The following is an 18,930-nucleotide window of genomic DNA, read 5'->3' on the forward strand; positions in this document are numbered from 1 at the left end:
TGGTCTAATGGTTTTCCCTACTTTCTTCAATTTAAGTCTGAATTTGGCAATAAATAGTCCAGTCTGTGCCACAGTCAGCTCCCAGTCTTGTTTTTGCTGATTGTATAGAACTTCTCCATCTTTGGCTGCAAAGAATATAATTAGTCTGATTTCGGTATTGACCATCTGGTAATGTCCATGTGTAGAGTGTTCTCTTGTGTTGTTGGAAGAGGGTGTTTGCTATGACCAGTGCGTTCTCTTGGCAGAACTCTATTAGCCTTTGCCCTGCTTCATTCTGTACTCCAAGGCCAAATTTGCCTGTTGCGCCAGGTATCTCTTGAGTTCCTACTTTTGCATTCCAGTCCCCTATAATGAAAAGGACATCTTTTTTGGGTGTTAGTTCTAGAAGGTCTTGTAGGTCTTCATAGAATGATTCAACTTCAGCTTCTTCAGCATAACTGGTCAGGGCATAGACTTGGATTACTGTGATATTGATTGGTTTGCCTTGGAAACCAACAGAGATCATTCTGTCATTTTTGAGATTGCATCCAAGTACTGCATTTCGGACTCTTTCGTTGACTATGAGGGCTACTCCATTTCTGATTTTAACTATGCCTTTAATACTAACGGCTTTTGTTTCTTTCTTTTTAACTTTTTATTGTTTTGTGAGTATGACATGAGGAGTAAGGGAGTTGCAAATATGATTCCTTGTCTTAGTTCACTGTATTTTCCTTTTTCCCTCTTAGTTTACAGAAGCTTTTACTTGTTCCAGTGTTCTAAAATCTTTTCCATCTCAAAATTCAGGTTCTTTAGTTTTAGAAAAACTTTTTAGTTGCCTCTTTGACAATTTCCTGTAGTTATTCCCTCTGTACATTAACACCTGTATTTGGATACCAGACCTCATGGATTCAACCTCTAATTCTTATGTCTTTTCTTCTTTCAATTTTCTCTTTATCACTATATTCTGAAATTTTTTCTCATCTTTATCTTCCAAACCTACTTCTACTGTCTTTTTCATATCTTTTATCAATTTTTTAATTTTCAACAGTTCGTCTCTGCTCCCTTAGCTCTTTTCTGTGTATATAGCTTCCTTACCCCCACTCTCCCATGATCCTGTTCTTGTTTCATGGGTACACTTATTTAATCTCTCAGTTCAGTTCAGTCGCTCAGTCATGAACAACTCTTTGTGACCCCATGGACCACAGCATGCCAGGCTTCCCTGTACTTCACCATCTCCTGGAGTTTGCCCAGACTCATATCCATTGTGTCGGTGATGCCATCCAACCATTTCATCCTCTGTCATCCCCTTCTCCTCCTGCCCTCAATCTTTCCCAGCATCAGGGTCATTTCAAATGAGTCAGTTCTTTGCATCAGTTGGCCAAAATATTGGAGTTTCAGCTTCAGTACTAGTCTTTCCAATGAATATTCAGGATTGATTTTCTTTAGGATTGACTGGTTTGATCTCCTTGCTTTCCAAGGGACTCTCGAGATTCTTCTCTAATACCACAGTTCAAAGGATCAATTCTTCGGCACTCAGCTTTCTTTATGGTCCAGCTCTCATATCCATACAAGACTATTGGAAAAAACCATAGCTTTGACTTGACAGACCTTTGCTGGCAAAGCAATGTCTCTACTTTTTAATATGCTGTCTAGGTTTATCATAGCTTTTCTTCCAAGGAACAAGCATCTTTTAATTTCATGACTGCATTCACCATCTGCTGTGATTTTTGAGCCCAAGAAAATTAAATCTGTCACTGTTTCCATTTTTACCCCAACTATTTGCCATGAAGTGATGGGACCAGATGCCATGATCTTCATTTTTTGAATGTTGAGTTTAAGCCAGCTTTTTCACTCTACTCTTTCACTTTCATCAAGAGGATCTTTATTTCCTCTTCTCTTTCTGCCATAATGGTGGTATCATCTGCATATCTGAAGTGATTGATATTTCTCCTGGTAATCTTGATTCTGGCTTGTGCTTCATCCAGCCCGGCATTTCGCATCATGTACTCTGCATATAAGCTTAATAAGCAGGGTGACAATATACAGTCTTGACATACTGCTTTCCCAATTTTGAACCAGTCTGTTGTTCCATCTCCCATTCTGTTGCTTCTTGACCTGCATACAGGTTTCTCAGGAGGCAGGTAAGGTAGTTTGATATTCCCATTGTGATCCATACCATCAAAGGCTTTATAGCATAGTGAATGAAGCAGAAGTACATGTTTTTCTGGAATTCTGTTGTTTTTTCTATGATCCAATGGATGTTGGCAATTTGATCTCTGCTTCCTCTCCCTTTCTAAATCCAGCTTGAACATCTGGAAGTTTTCAGTTCATGTACTGTTGAAGCCTGACTTGGAGAATTTTGAGCATTACTTCGTCTCTCAGAAAATACTAAAATGTCATTGGCTTTTGGAGGTACTTTCCCCTCCTGCATAGTCTGGTTCTTTGAAACTTCTTTTTCTGTTTGTTTTGGCTTCTTTCAGGTTCAAGGCTTTCCTCAAATGTCTAGTGATCCTTAGTAATAGGCTCAAATATAAGGGTATGTATGGCACAGGGAACTTATTAGAAGCTCTGGGTGTGTGGATGGTTTTGGTGACTTATACTTCCCCTTATGGTGATCTGGCTGGGCTGTTTCCTGACTGAAGCTCTGATGCTGGTATCTCTACAACTGGTGATATTCAACAGTAAAGAATCTTCTGGTCTTCCTCCTGAGGGGACAGGCCTGGTTTCCCCACCACACAGAAAATGGGTCCTGAATTTTCTAATATTCAACTGCAGAGGTTCAGTAAATCAACCTGTTTCCCCTTTGACAGCCATACTCCCAGTGGTTCCCCCAAATCCCCAGTCCAGAGAACATCCTTTTCAGCCACTCTAGACAATGAAGCTTAGTGTTCTGTCAGGGTGAGATGGCAGTTTACTCTGCTGCCCAGAGTGGGAGGGGCGGAATGTTAATTGCAAAATCTTAACTGCTTCTGAGACAGACTTCCAACAGATCCTCCTTAGCCCCGTTTTAACTGTCACATCCAGAGGTACCTGGTGCCTTTGAGGTTCTTAGAGGCAACTGAGCTGCTTCTGGACTTTCACTGCCAATTTAGGATTCAGCTTTCCAGGGTTTGACAAATCAGTTTCTACCTGTCCTTCTGTTTTCAAATTTTGCTTCTGTATTATCTCCTTTACCATTTTCTTTGTATATTATTTATATATGTATACAAACATATATAATTTTAGTTTTTAGTTTCGGCTGTGCCAGGCCTTCCGTGCTGCATGGGCTCGTTCACTGTGGAAAGCAGGGCTTGCTTCCTGGTTGCGGTGTGCAGGCTAGTCATTGCAGCGGCTTCTCTTGTTGTGGGTTCCCGGGTAAGCAGGCATCAGTAATTGTGGCGTAAGGCCTTATAGTTGCTCCGAGGCCATACGGGATCTTCCCAGACCAGGGATAAACCCATGTCTCCTGCATTGGCAGGCAGATTCCTTACCACTGAGCCACCAGGTAAGCCCTGTTTATTACTTCTTAAAACAAAGATCATGTTGTCACTCCAGTGGAGTTTTGGAGGGAACAAAGTAAATGTTTTTAAAGCACCATCTTTATCTCGTTTTCCCAACTGTCTCTCCCAATAGTTCCTAAAACTAACTCCTAGCTTCAAATATACGCACTTTGGCTCTCGCCTTTCTTCTCTCAATGCAATGCTTAAGTCACTCAGTTGTGTCTTACTCTTTGCGAACCTATGGACTGTGGCCCATCAGACTCCTCTGTCCATGGGATTCTCCAGGCAAGAATACTGGAGGGGGTTGCCATTCCTTCCTTCAGCGGATCTTCCCAACCCAGGGATCAAACCCAAGTCTCCCACATTGTAAGTGGATTCTGTCTGAGCCACCAGGGAAGCCCCACTTTCTTCTCTCACTGTTATCTAAATTATGATCTCTGCCTTCCAGACAAGTCTCCTCCTTGAAGGATCCTTCTGAGTGTGTGCTCATAACTTCAACTGCCAGGCTCCTCTGTCCATGGGATTCTCCAAACAAGAATACTGGAGTGGGTTGCCATGTCCTTCTCCAGGGGATCTTCCTGACCCAGGGATTGAACCGGTGTCTTTTGTCTCCTGCATTGGCAGGTGGGTTCTTTAACCACCAGTGCCACCTGGGATGCTCCAAACCTGCAAACCCTAGGTGTTGGTAAAGGCTGTCCTCTACACTCCATGAGCACTGTTTGCCTGCACCATTTATTTGGTGCTTAAACTGTTGTCGTGGGAACTCTCCAGACTGTTTTACTTGAAGCTAGCTTGTACCTTCAATGGGCACGTAAGTAATAAATCCCTTCTATGAGATGTGCTTGCTTCTTTCTCTGAGATACCTGCATGTTTCTGCTCCACAAGCTTCAACATTCTGTTCTTGAGAAGTTGTGTGGAAAAGAAAAGATGAAAAGGTACCTTTTACTGGACCCTTTTAATCTCAAATGCCAATATTTGATGTGGGCTCCCTAGTAAGGAACATCCAGGAGTGTGGACATAAAGGAGAATGACACATGATGGGAAGTCAGGCATGAACAGCGTGGCTCAAATACTGATCCAGTCAAACAGCAGAAATTAAATCATGACAAAGACAATGACTTGGCCTTTAAATCAGCAACTTAAATGTCTTGTAATGATTTCATTGTGACATGTGATAAATTGAGCATGGGAATATTAACCTCAGAAACTTCTCTCTTTACTTTGCTCTTACATGGATGCTGTGGCAATCACAGCAGTATCTGGCAGTCAGGCAGAAGTCTTCTTGAACTCGTATCTTCATGACACAGCCACTCAAATTTTAATTCTAACACAGGCCTCTTTGAATTGTCAATAAATTTTTAATATATTTCTTGAGCAGTATATAATCCTAATTCTTGCAATTCTCCCAGAGATTCCATAAAAACACTGAAAAACAAACTAAACCCAAAACAGAACCAACCTCTTTTGCCTAAAGGTAAATTCTCTAGGCAATAAAGAACCCTGACAAATACACTTCCTATCCCTCATTCCCACTCCTCAAAGGCTTACTCTTACATATTTTAGCTGCTTCTGGTATTTTGTATATCCAGTATTTCTAGACTTTGCAATTTTAGATACTGTAGACATAAACTATAAAAAACATGGATCTAGTTCTCTTTTGCTCCATCCCACCACACACAGACTTCCCCTACTCCATCCTCCCATATATAATTGGTTATAACTATTAACCAATATTTTGGTTAAGTCTAATCTGAAGTTTTGCCACACAATCTTAGATACAGCCGAATCATGTAGTGTACCATGATTGCACTGCCTTTCATGTACGAAACGTTATCCTATAGTTAATTAATGCTTTATTTCATTTGCCTAGTTTTATACATATTAAATCATCCCCAAATTAATTCCCAGTAGTGTAAATCTCTTCTAAATACATAAAACACTTCAGGTACCAAATCTAATTTCTCTTTTCAGAAATATTCTTCCTGGAGCCCTCCATATGCTTACTTGAATCTGGACTGGTTAGTCTTTAGGCTGTTGCACAGACTATATCCTGGGGTTTCTAGTCACTGAAATTCTGGGTGTTCTTTTTCTCTATTATGTTAGATCCTCTAATCTAGCCAGCACCCCCCCCCCCCCCGCCCCAACACACATCTCAATCTTCTTTCCTGGTTTATTTTCTTGGGTTGGTGGAGTATCCATCAGGAGTGTCCTTGGAAGCATCATTAGACATTATGAAGTAGCTCACAGAATCTCCAGGAGGACCAGAGAATAGGGTTTGGTGACTGTGTACCCAGGAACAACACCCAAATTATCCAACCATCTATATATTCTATACCTTCTCTGGTCAAAGACCCTGAGCAAGGGACATCACCGGCTAAAACCTATGCCACTGCTGCCTCTGAAAGCTCAGTCTTCACCATCCTCCTCCAGGGACACATCTTGTGCAAAACTGACTTCCACACATTTCTTCAAATTGAGCGCTTCCACGGAAATGTCTGATTGGAAGAGCTAAGGTCATGTGCTTATGTCTTTGCTATAACAGATACTGGATATGTGACTTACCACTTGGCAAGGCGGGGGTTATAATGTACGAATTTCCTCAGATACAAAACAGAATTCTAACGTTACTGGCCACAAATATAACAACTGTCTACCAGAATCTGCATGTCTGAAAATGTCTGTGCTCTACCTTTTTCTTTCAAGATTCTGGAGACAATGTTCCATTGAATTGCAGCTTCTAGAAATCCAAAACCAATCTACTTTCTGATGCTTTTTGTGTAACCTATCTTCCTTGAACACTTTGATGATTATTTCTTTGCTCCTTGTTTTCTGAGATTTCATCAAAATATGGTTCTTTTTTTTTTTTTGCCAGTTATTGTGTTAGATCTTCTGATGTAAATTCTTCATTGCTGAGAATTTTCTTATTCCATCTTTATTTCTTTCCACTATATTTTCAGTTTTATCTCTCTGGAAATATAATTTGTTGGATATGAGACCTCCTGGGCTGATCCTCTAATTTTCTTATTTTTCTCTTGTTTTCCATCTTTGTTCTTTTATTTTCCAAGCCTTCTAGCAATTATTTTTAATTTTCAGAAATTCTTTTGGTTCTCTGAATTCCTTTTATATATCCAATATTTTTCATGGCTGCAGATTTTTCTGTCTCTTTTGAAATATTAATAGGGTTTTTTTTTTTTTTAAGTTTCATTTATTCTCTACATTATGTCAGCTTCCCTCTGAATTCACCCTTCCAGGATGCTTTCCTTGGTTTCTATTTTTTCAGGTTAAATGCTTTCCTCATAAATCTAATTACCCTTGGCTTATATTTAAATAAGAGTTAGGCACTAGAGAGTTGGGTTTGCTATATATGACTGGTAAGATTTGCTGAGAATGTTCTAAGTAATTTCCTCTGGGAATGGGGGCAACTGACAGTGTCTGAAGGTGAGAGTATAATCAAAAGACTGTAAATTAATGCATCTATCTCATTTGAAATTGGGGCCTAGGAATTTATGGTGTCTTAATTTTTTGCTTCTGAGAAACAGTAAAAATAGATAAAATAGAATATATAGCAAAACCCTGCATTCCAACCAGCCAGAATTGACATCTTAATATTTTACCATATTTGCTTCAAGTGGTTTTTTTAAACAGCTTTATTGTGATGTAATTTACATAACAAATATTTCACCCATTTTAAGTGTACAATTGAATGATTTTTGGGGGATATTTACAGAGCTGTGCAGCCATCATCACAATGTACTTTTAGAACATTCCCACCATTCCGCATATAAACCTCATGCGCATTTGCAGTCACAGCCTATTTCCACTCTCAGCTCCAGGCAACCACTAATCGACGTTCTGTCTTTGTAGATTAACCTATTCTGGACATTTCACATAAATGGAACATGTGATATTTTGTCTGGCTTGTTTCATTCAGCATGTTTTTGAGGTTCATTCATGTTGTAGGCGTGTTTCTTCTTTTTATGGTTGAATAATATTCCATTGTTATGAATATACCATATTTTGTTTATCCATCCATCAGTTGATAACATTTGGGTTGTACTCTTTTGGCTCTTATGAATAATGCAATTATGAACATTCATATTGAGTAGACATGTTTTTATTTTTTCTTTGTATAGATACCTAGAAGTGGAATTGCTGGGTCATACAGTAACAAAGCTAGTGGAGGTGGTGGAATTCCAGATGAGCTCTTTCAAATCCTAAAACATGATGCTGTCAAAGTGCTGCACTCAATATGTCAGCAAATTTGGAAAACTCAGCAGTGGCCACAGGACTGGAAAAGGTCAGTTCTCATTCCAACTCCAAAGAATGTTCAAACTACCATAAAATTGCACTCATTGCACACGCTAGCAAAGTAATGCTCAAAATTCTCCAAGCTAGGCTTCAAAAGTATGTGAACTGAGAACTTCCAATTCAAGCTGAATTTGGATGTTCAAGCTGGGTTTAGAAAAGGCAGAGGATCCAGAGATCAAATTGCCAACATCCACTGAATCATAGAAAAAGTGAGAATTCCAGAAAAACATCTACTTTTGCTTCATTGATTATACTAAAGCCTTTGATGGTATGAATCACAACAAACTGTGGAAAATTCTTCAAGAGATGGGAATACCAGATCACTTTACCTGTCTCCTGAGAAACCTGTATGCAGGTCAAAAAGCAGCAGTTAGAACCGGACATGGAACAACGGACTGGTTACAAATTGGGAAAAGAGTATGTCAATGCTGTATATTGTCACCCAGCTTATTGAACTTATACGCAGAGTCCATCACACAAAATTCCAGGCTGGATGGAGCACAAGCTGGAATCAAGATTGCCAGGAGAAATATCAATAATCTTAGATATGCAGACAATACCACCCTCATGGCGGAAAGTGAAGAGGAACTAAAGAGCCTCTTGATGAAAGTGAAAGAGAGTAAAAAAGCTGGCTTAAAACTCAACACTGAAAAAATGAAGATCATGGCATCTGGTCCCATCACTTCATGGCAAACAGATGGGGAAACAATAGAAACAGTGACAGACTTAATTTTCTTGGGCTCCAAAATCACAGAAGATGGTGAATACAGCCATGAAATTAAAAGACATTTGCCCCTTGGAAGGAAAGCTATGACAAAACACAGACAGCATATTAAAATGCAGAGACATTACTTTGCCAACAAAGGTCTGTATAGTCAAAGCTATTGTTTTTCCAGTAGTCATATATGGATGTAAGAGTTGCACCATAAAGCTGAGCGCCGAAGAATTGATGCTTTTGAACTGTGGTATTGGAGAAGACTCTTTTTTTTTTTTTAAATTTTATTTTACTTTTAAACTTTACAATATTGTATTAGTTCTGCCAAATATCGAAATGAATCCGCCACAGGTATACCCTCCACCCTCCTCCCTCCCCTCCCCTCCCTCTTGAGTGTCCCTTGGACAGCAAGGAGATCAAACCAGTCAATCCTAAAGGACATCAATCCTGAATATTCATTGGAAGGACTGATGCTGAATCTCCAATACTTTGGCCACCTGATGCAAAGAGCCAACTCATTGGAAAAGACTCTAATGCTGGGAAAGATTGAAGGCAGGAAGAGAAGGGGATGACAGAAGATGAGATGGTTGGATGGCATCACCAACTCAATGAACATGAGTTTGAGCAAGCTCTGGGGGATGATGAAGGACAGGGAAGCCTGGTGTGCTGCAGTCCATGGGGTCACAAAGAGTGAGACACGACTGAGCAACTGAACAATACTAACCCTATGTTTAACATTTTGAGAAACTGCTATACCATTTTCCCAAAGTGCCTGCAACATTTTCAGTTTCCATCAACCATATGTGACAGTTCCAATTCTTCAGAATCCTCACCAACATCTCTAATTGTCCTCTTTTTTTTTTAATAGCACTTTAGTATGACATTGTATCTCATTTTGATTTGCATTTCCTTAACAATGTATGATGCTGAGCATTTGTCACTATGCTTATTGGCCACTCATATCTTTTTTGAAGAAATTTCTATTCAAATCCCTTGCTCATATTTGCATAATTAATTGAGTTGCAAGAGATCTTTATATGTCCTAATTATAAGTTCTTTTTTAAATATACGATTTGCAAATATTTTCTCCCAGTCTGGGGTTATCTTTTCACTTTCTTAACTGCATCTTTTGAAGTGCGTAAGGTTTTAATTTTGATGAACCCAAGTCATCAGTTTTCTTTATCACTTGTGCCGCTGGTGTTTAAGCTAAGAAATTATTGCCTAGCTCAAGATCATGGAGATACATTTCTGTTTTAAGAGTTTTACAGTTTTAGCTTACATTTAGGTCTATGATTAACTTTGACTTAGTGTTTGTGTATGGTGTGAGGTGAAGAAAGTGAAAGTGAACTTGCTTAGTCGTTTCTGACTCTTTGCGACCCCATGGACTGCAGCCCACCAGGTTCCTCCATCCATGGGATTTTCCAGCCAAGAATACTGGAGAGGATCGCCATTTCCTTCTCCAAATATGGTGTGAGGTAGGGATCCAGATTCAGACTTTTAAGGATATCCATTATTCCAGCAAAATGCATTGAAAAGATTGTTCTTTCACTGTTGAAAATGTCTTGAAAGTTTTGTTGATTCTATTAAAGTTTACAGTTAGTCATTAAACTATATATAGCTGTCCCTATACCAATGCCTTGATAATTGAAACTTTGCAGTGAAGTTTTGAAATGGGGAAGTATGAGTTCTCCAAATTTTTTATTATTTTTCAAGACTGTTTTGACTATTTTGGGTCTTTAGTATTTATACACCTTTTTCAGGATAAACTTTTTTTCCTGGGGAAAAAAGCCAGCAGGAATTTCAATAGGGAATGCACTGGACCCATAGAACAATTGGGGGAGTATTGACATCTTAACAACAGCATTTTCTGATCAATGAATATGGAATGTTTTTCCATTTATTTAGATCTTCTTTAACAATGTTTTGTAGTTTCCAGTGTAGAAGTCTCATATCTTTTTTGTTGAATTTATTCTTAAACATTTTATTTTGATGATATTGTTAATGGAATGTTTTCTTAAATTTTCAGATCTTGCTGGTGTACAGAAATCAACTGATTTATGTATACTTATCTTGTGTATCCAGAGAAGGCAATGGCACCCCAGTCCAGTACTCTTGCCTGGAAAATCCCATGGATGGAGCAGCCTGGTGGGCTGCAGTCCTTGGGGTCGCTAAGAGTCATGGACACAACTGAGCGACTTCACTTTCACTTTTCACCTTCATGCATTGGAGAAGGAAATGCAACCCACTCCAGTGTTCTTGCCTGGAGAATCCCAGCAATGGCGGAGCCTGGTGGGCTGCCGTCTATGGGGTCGCACAGAGTCGGACACGACTGGAGCGACTTAGCAGCAGCACCAGCAGTACCAGAGCATCTTGTGTATTGTGCAATCTTGTTGAATTTATTTGTTGTAGTAGTTTAGTCATTCCCTAAGATTTTCTCTATATAAAATCAAGCTATCTGTCAATAGTTTTCTTTCTTTCTTTTCAACTTGGATACCTATTTATTTTTCTTACCTAACTGCCTTGACTAGAATCTCCAGTGTAAGGTTGAACAGACATCCTAAAGGGTCTTCTTCCTGGTTCAAGTATTTTTAAATAGAATAAATATTTCAGATGAAGGAAATCCCTTTCAGATTTAAATCCAAAATCCTAATCTCCTTCTCCTACCCAACCCCAAAACAACAGCTATCATGAATTTGGTGCATTTTCTATCTGTGGATGTCTTTTGTGTGTGTGTGTCCAGGTGGTTCAGTGGTAAAGAATCCACCTGCCAATGCAGGAGATGCAGTAATGATCCCTCGGTCAAGAAGATTCCCTGAAGTAGGAAATGGCTACCCACTTCAGTATTCCTGCTGGAATAATCCCACGGACAAGGGAGATTGTCCATGGACAATCCATGGACTGACAGGCTACAGTCCATGGGATCACAAAGAGTTGGACGTGACTGAGCAACTGAGCACACATGCACATGTGTGTGTCTGCTGTGTATCCACATATACAGTATTGTTTTGTGTGTTTGCTATTTTTATTTTGGATAAATGATTTTATACCAAATATACTAATTTTTGTAATTTTTAAATTCAACATTAACAGCTTCAAGATGCATTCATCTATGTACATATATAGTCTGCCATAAAAAAATTTTTAATGCATTTCTCTATTGATGAATATTCAGATTACTGTTTTTTTATTATAAACAATGCTGCATTAAAAATCTTATTTGTGAGAATATATGTGAGAATTTATTGTTTAGATATTTTGGTCTTATTTATTAATGATATAGAAACTGTACTTTGTAGTTTATTAGGCAATGTCAAGCTGCTTACCTGTGGATTATCCTAATTAACACAGTCACTAGCAGAGTAGGCGAGTTTATTTCTCTGTATCCCCAGATATATTTGATAATGTCAAATTTTTAGTTGTTGGTGATTGGATTGACAAAGTAATTTATCACCTTTATATTTTTGTTAATATTAATGTTGTGTGACTCATGCTTTTTCATTGATTTATTGGCTTTTTGTGGGTTTTGACAATTACATTATATCCTTTGCCCATTTTTTCAGTGTTTTCCTTTGTAAAAGTTCTTTAAATGTTTTAAATGTTTGAGATACTAATTCTATGTCTATTGTATGATTTGAAATATCTTATCCTAGGCACCACCTCCGTTTCAATCTGTTTATTGTTTATTTTTCAGGTGTTTTCAAAATTTAAATGTAGCCTAATTTATTCCTATTTTCCATTATGGTTTGTTCCCTTATATCTTGTTAAAGTATTCACTATTTTGGAGTAACAAAGATTTTATTTTAGTTTCTCTTTTTCATATTTATTTGTTTCAACCATTTAGAACATTTTTGTCGGAGGTAGGGATCTATATTGTCTCCCAAATTGCAGAATATGATTTTTTTGAGTACTATGGAAATTTTGCAAAATTGACTATAAAACTCTGGCCATAAAACAAGTTTTAACAAATGTCAAAGTAGGCAGAACATGTCCTCTAACCACAAAACAATAAAGTTAAAAATTAATATTAAAATGATAGCGAAAGCTCTATATTTTGTAAAATTAAAAATACATTTCTAAATAAAATTTGTAATCATAAAGAAATAAAATACTTTAAAGTAAATGAAATCCTAAAGAAATGAATATCCTACATTTCAAATCTAGGGGGATACTAGTGATCAGTATTAAAAGGAAGATGTATAGGCTTGGTGGCTCAGACGGTAAAGCGTCTGTCTACAATGCGGGAGACCAGGATTCGATCCCTGGGTTGGGAAGATCCCCTGCAGAAGGAAATGGCAATCCATTCCAGGACTATTGCCTGGAAAATCCCATGGACAGAGGAGCCTGGTAGGCTACAGTCCATGGGGTCACAAAGAGTCGGACACGACTGAGCGACTTCACTATAAGAAAAGAAAAAAGACTGGAAAATTAAATGAACTCAGCATCCACTGCAGAAAGTCAGAAGTATAGCAAAGAAAGTAGAATAAAGGAAATAGTAAAAATAAGACCAGAAACTGATGAAAGAGAAAACCAATATAAAGAAGATGAACAAAACCAATGCTAGTTTTTTTGTGAAAAGTCTAATAAAAACAACAAACCCCTGGTGAAAACGGTAAAGACCAGAAACAGAAGGCACAAATAATCAATATTAGGAAAGACAAAGAAGTCATCGCTATAGATGCTGCAGACATAAAAAAGAAAATAAAGACAGTAAAAACAACTTTAAGACAACATATTTTAAAATTCAGATGAAAAAATTCCTAGAAAAATATAAATAGCAAAATTGACACAAAAAGCAACAGAATGGTGAGTATATCCATAACCAGCAAGGAAACTGAAGCAGTAATCAAAACTCTTTTCCCAAAGAAAACTCTATACTCTTAAATGGCTACACCAGCAACTTTTACCAAATATTCAAAGAAGTAATTCCAATCTTAGACAAATTTTCCTGAAGAACAGAAAAAGAAAGACTATTTCCCAACAAATCTTATGATACAAACTGTACGTACATGTCTCCAACAAGGACATTATGAGAAAGGAAAATAAAAGGCTAATCTCACTGATGAGCATAGATGCAAAAGTCCTAAATACAAACTGAGTAAACTGATCCCTACAGTATATTCATCATGACCAAGACGGGTTGATTCCAGGAATGAAAGGTTAGTTGATACTTAAATAAATAAATATAATAACACACACTAAGATTAAAAAATAATCTTATTAGATGCAAAGAAGTATTTGATAAAATCTGCCATTCATTTAGCAAACTATAAATTGTAGGGAAATTTCTAATTGAATAAAGTGCATCTACCCCAAACCTTCAGTAAACATCACACTTAGTAATTAAAAGTTCAAAGTTTTCTCTTTCAAAGCAAGAAAAAAGACAAGGATGCCTGTGACCTTTTATTCAGTATATCCTGGATGTCTTATGCAATGTAAGAAAGCAGGAAAAAAAGGGAAGGGAGGAGGGAGAGAACCAAAGCTGTTGTTATTCCTAGAAATGACTTATGTAAAAAATCCAAAAGATCTATGAATGAACTATCTTAGTTAATAAAAGAGCTTAGAACAGTCTCAACTTAAACAGCAATATATAAAAACAATTATCTTTATATATACCAGCAACTAACAATTAGACAACTAAAATTTAAGAAAGATGGCATTTACAATAGCATTAAAAATTAAACAGTATCTAAGGCTAAAGCTAACAAAAATTTGCAAGACTTCTATGAAGATAATATAAATTTTACTTAAGGGAACTTAAAGAAGACTTAAATAAATGGAAAAGACATAACCTGATAATAGATTTGAAGACTCCATTTTGTAAACATCGGGTTTTAAACTTACCTACAGATTCAACATTATCCCAATCAAAATCCCAGAAGTATTTTCATAGAATAAGACAACTTAAATTTTAAAGTGCAAAAGGCAGAGAATAGCAAAGCACTCATAAAAGAAGGACAAGGTGAGAAGACTTGCTTTATCAGATTCTAAGACTCTTCTATTATACCATATACAAAAATGAATTCCTGGTAGAACTGTGAAAGGCCCAAGTATAAAATTTTCAGAAGATAATATCCGAGAATATCAATGTAATCTCAAAGTAGGGAAGAATTTTTTAACCAAGAAATACCATGCACTAAGCAAAAAGGAAAAAAAAATTAATAAATTGAAATTCCCTGGTATTAATTTTTATGTTAAAATATACCAAAAAGCCAAATGCAATAAGCATAAATGTCTATACACATATTGTTTCTGTGTATCAATGTTGTTAATTTGGAGTTAATTTCCTAGTGGATTTCTGTGATGCAGTAAGATGCCTATCTTTGTGTCCTTGTTAATGCTACACTACTTACAGAATGCTTTTGATAATATTGCTACATAAAGCTCCTTGTGAAAAAGAATGAAAAAATTTATGTAAATTTTTACATAAATTTTACATAAATTTTTACATTGCTTATTTTACAATTTATGTAAAATAAGTGACAGAGAACTGTTGCCCAAAGTATTAAGAACTCACAGAGATCAATAAGAAAAAAACATTTCAACAGACTGAACAGACACCTCATAAAAGAAATCCAAATGAACAATAAACATATGAAAGGTAATTAGTACTCAAGGAAATGCAAATTAAGACCCCACTAAGATATCACTATGCACTCACCAGATGAGCTAAAATTGAAAAGTTGGACAATATCAAGTGTACAGTATCAAGTGGGATTATGGGACAAGGAGAATTCTTATCCTGATGACGGGATTATATATATATGAAAAGTATACACATACAGCTCTGCACATTTCCAAGAATGTTCAAGGTGGCATTATTTATAATACACTGAAAACATAACCATTAAAATAAGTTATAGGATGCATTTTTATGCAGTGAAATTCTATATATCACAGCTACACATAATAGACATTAAGGAAAAAAACACCAAAGAACATATATGATTCATTTATATAGTTAAAAAACTGGCAAGATTAAATACTATCATTTAAAGATAATACATAGGCATTTATTGAAATTTATTCAGGGACTTTATACTTGATTAAATTTTGTACATATTCATTGTTTATCAAAAAGAATGTGTATTCTCTTTTTTGGTTAAATGATTTTACATATAAATATAAATGCAATATATAAATATATATGCATATATAAATGCAATAAGCATATATTCTACACACAATCTTCTGTGTATCAATGTTAATTTGTTGTTAATATCTTAGATAAATATAAATGCAATATATAAATACAGATGCATATATAAATGCAATAAGCATATATTCTACACACAATCTTCTGTGTATCAATGTTAATTTGTTAATATCTTAGATATCTGTGATGCAATATGATGTCCATGTAAGTGTCCTTGTTAATGCTACACTAAAGAATACTTTTTATAATTAATATTGCTACATAAAGTTCTTTATTGTTGTTGCTTAGAATTTGCCTGGCATATCTTTTTCTAGCCTTTATTTTCTATATTTTAGTTGTTTGACTGTTTCTTAATGTTTGTTTTTAATTGTTTAATTAATAACCGACTGGCTAGCTAGTGAAGCAGCAAAGTGCTCAGATTAAGTAAGAGGTGATTCAACTATAATATGGTCCAGTAATCTAGTCTGGATCCTCAGCAAATTTCATCTTGAGGTTACTGCTGGGAAAGCATCTCTCTGGTATCCAAAGCATCTGCATTTAAAAACAGGATTTTGTTGATAGAAAGTAAGCTTATTTTTCTATTCCTTTCACTTTTCAAAACAGGTTAGAGCAATAACTTTTTATAAAAATCAGTCATTTTCAGATTTTTTATATTACTTTATTTTTTAAATGTGATTTTTTACATTTTTGATATTATTACATTGATATTTTTATTTTTGAAATGTGATTTCTAACTTCTGACCACTAGGTTTTTTCCTTCATTTTCAAGCAAAAGTTTCACACTTTGTGGGCTGGTAACTTTGTAAATGAGAGGGTTTACTAGAATTGAGGAAGAGAAGGGAAGTTTGATTGAATTAGATCTGTGATCCAATTAGGGGTGGGCTGATTGAATTAAAATTCTGATAGTACTTATAGAGCCTGTTAATCACTTGATTTTTCATTTAGAGATTATTTCCTAAAAACGACGTCTTTCTGGGTCTTGGTGTATCTTCACTTTAAATCTGGATTTCAGACTAGCAGAATAAAGTATAAGGACATATAAAGATTAAGGTAATAACTTTCTGCAGCAAATGTGATTTTTTTTTCCTGTTAAAACTCGTTCACTCACTCTCTCATGGATTCACTCATTCATTCATTTGGAAAACATTTATGTGCACCTATTGGTGCCAGGCTCTGTTTTAGGGAAGGCTGCAGGGATCTGGACCCAGAGCACAAGGGAGAGGATTAGGGTTCCCTAACAGTGAATTCCCTGGTGGCTCAGACAGTAAAAGCGTCTGTCTACAGTGTGGGAGACCCTGGGTTGGGAAGATCCCCTGGAGAAGGAAATGGCAATCCACTCCAGGACTATTGCCTGGAAAATCCCATGGACAGAGGAGCCTGGCAGGCTACAGTCCATGGGGTCGCAAAGAGTCCCGACACGACTGAGCAACTTCACTTTCACTTTCAACAGTGTGTTCACCTCTTCCAATACACGGAAAGCTCAATGTAAGGACACAGTCAAAAGCAGCTCAATACATCTGCTGGGGAGAGATGAGGAGTCCTCTGAGAAAAAGAGCTTCTATATTCTCAGGGAAGTCAGATGATTATCCATTCCTGGGAAACAAAATGAAGGAAAGAAGGATGGAATAGGTGTGTAGATTTGAAGAAAGGGGAATGTTGCAAATTATAATAATGCAGAGTGGGAAAACAAGCAATTAGGAGAGTGTAAGAGGATTGCTGGGTAGAATAAAGGGCTCACCTAAATTTTTGTGTAAATGGGTTTAAAATGAGGATTCTTGGTTATGTATGCTTTTTGCCAGCTGAATAGGCGAATTAAGTTTTTAAGTTAATCTTACTTTATCTAATATTTTCAAGTCATTTAAATAAAAAAATTTTAGAGTTTTGGCTTTTCATTAATATTTTAAAATTATTTAAGCAAACTTTTTAGTTTCTTTTCCTTATTAATACTTTCAGACCATTTAGGCTAAAGCTTTTAATTTTGTGGGCTAATTATATTTAAGTTGGTGTTAATGAAACTACAGGGGTGGTTATACAATCATGGTTGGCGACCAAAAGATTATGTGGTTGAATGGGAGACAAACGAATCCAGGTGACTGACTTGGGGCTGATAAGTTGGAATATATTAATAAAAAACCAGGAGTGTTTTCTATATTTGTGTCACCACCTTGCCATTTATGTCATTCCTCCACTTCATTCATTCATTCAACAGATACTTACTCAGAACCTATTATATGCCAAGCACTGTTCTATATGCAGAGGGTACACCAGTGAACAAGAGAGACAAGGTTTCTGCTTTCCTGGAACTTATGTTCTAATACAGGAAGATAGACAATAATAATAAAAATATTATTAATAATAATAATTAACATTTGTTTAGCAAATATTGTTTGCTGAGAATTTTAAGCACTAGTATTAATTCACTTAATTCTTATAACATTATGAGGTGGAAACTAGAATTATTCCCATTTAATACATGAGGAAACTGAGGGCACAGAAAGGGTAAATATCTTGCCTGAAGTTAGTTAGGAAAGGGCAGATCTAGATTTCAGAACCAAAACAGGCTGGCTATTAGGTTCCTTTCTCTTAATGACTTTGCTATGCTGCCTCTCAGACAAGAAACAAGGAAATAAACAATGAAACAATAAATTCATAAGTGTTTAGTTAACATAGGGTGATGTGATGCTATTTGTGTACTGGCAGGATGGGGGTGTAGATGTCAGGGGAAACCTGAGGAGGTCGTCTTTGAGTTGAAACTTGAAGAACGGTAATACTGAGGCACATAGGACAGAGAAAAGCTAGTGCAAAGAAATCTAGTTTGTGAAACAGACACGCAGTGTTGCCTGCGGCTAGAGCTGTAGGACGATGATCAGAAGTGAAGCCAGGGAGGTAGGTAGGAACCAAACCCTAAGAACTCTCAGGTCAGGTCACATTAAGAAATTTGATTTTCATTCTAAGTGCAGTGAATTTTTATGCAGAACAGTAACATTACCTGGTTCACGATTTTAAAAGATCACTCTCACTTTTATATGCAAAGTTAACTGTAGGAGAAAAGTGGGAGCAGGAAGATCATTAGGGGACAATTACACTCCAGGTAGAAAATGACGGTGGCTTGGACTAAGGCAGTGGAATGAAATTGGGGGTATATGCTGAAAGTAGAATTGGGAAGACTTGCAAGTAAATGAGATGAGAAAAGTGAAGGAAAAGGAATTTAAGCAGGAGCCCTCGGATTCCGGTTTGAGTAACTAGCCTGATGGTAGTAGTGTCCTTTACCGAGATGTGGCAGGTTAGGAGAGTAA

At 36.7% G+C, this 18,930-nt stretch overlaps 2 protein-coding genes across 2 annotated transcripts in view; both read right to left on the reverse strand.

Moving 5' to 3' along the window:
• LOC109568776 (lysine-specific demethylase 4D-like) overlaps positions 1–17,950 on the reverse strand; it is a 38,073-nt gene extending 20,123 nt beyond the window's left edge. The window contains exon 1 of the mRNA XM_070803352.1: positions 17,852–17,950. The gene's annotated coding sequence lies outside the window, so the exon portion shown is untranslated. The remainder of the gene's footprint in view (positions 1–17,851) is intronic.
• LOC109569819 (lysine-specific demethylase 4D-like) overlaps positions 1–18,930 on the reverse strand; it is a 31,490-nt gene that overhangs the window by 11,949 nt on the left and 611 nt on the right. The window contains exon 2 of the mRNA XM_070803351.1: positions 17,852–17,945. The gene's annotated coding sequence lies outside the window, so the exon portion shown is untranslated. The remainder of the gene's footprint in view (positions 1–17,851; positions 17,946–18,930) is intronic.

This window comes from Bos indicus, chromosome 15 (genome assembly GCF_029378745.1).
Source record: "Bos indicus isolate NIAB-ARS_2022 breed Sahiwal x Tharparkar chromosome 15, NIAB-ARS_B.indTharparkar_mat_pri_1.0, whole genome shotgun sequence".
In the NCBI taxonomy this organism is placed as follows: Eukaryota; Metazoa; Chordata; class Mammalia; order Artiodactyla; family Bovidae; genus Bos; species Bos indicus.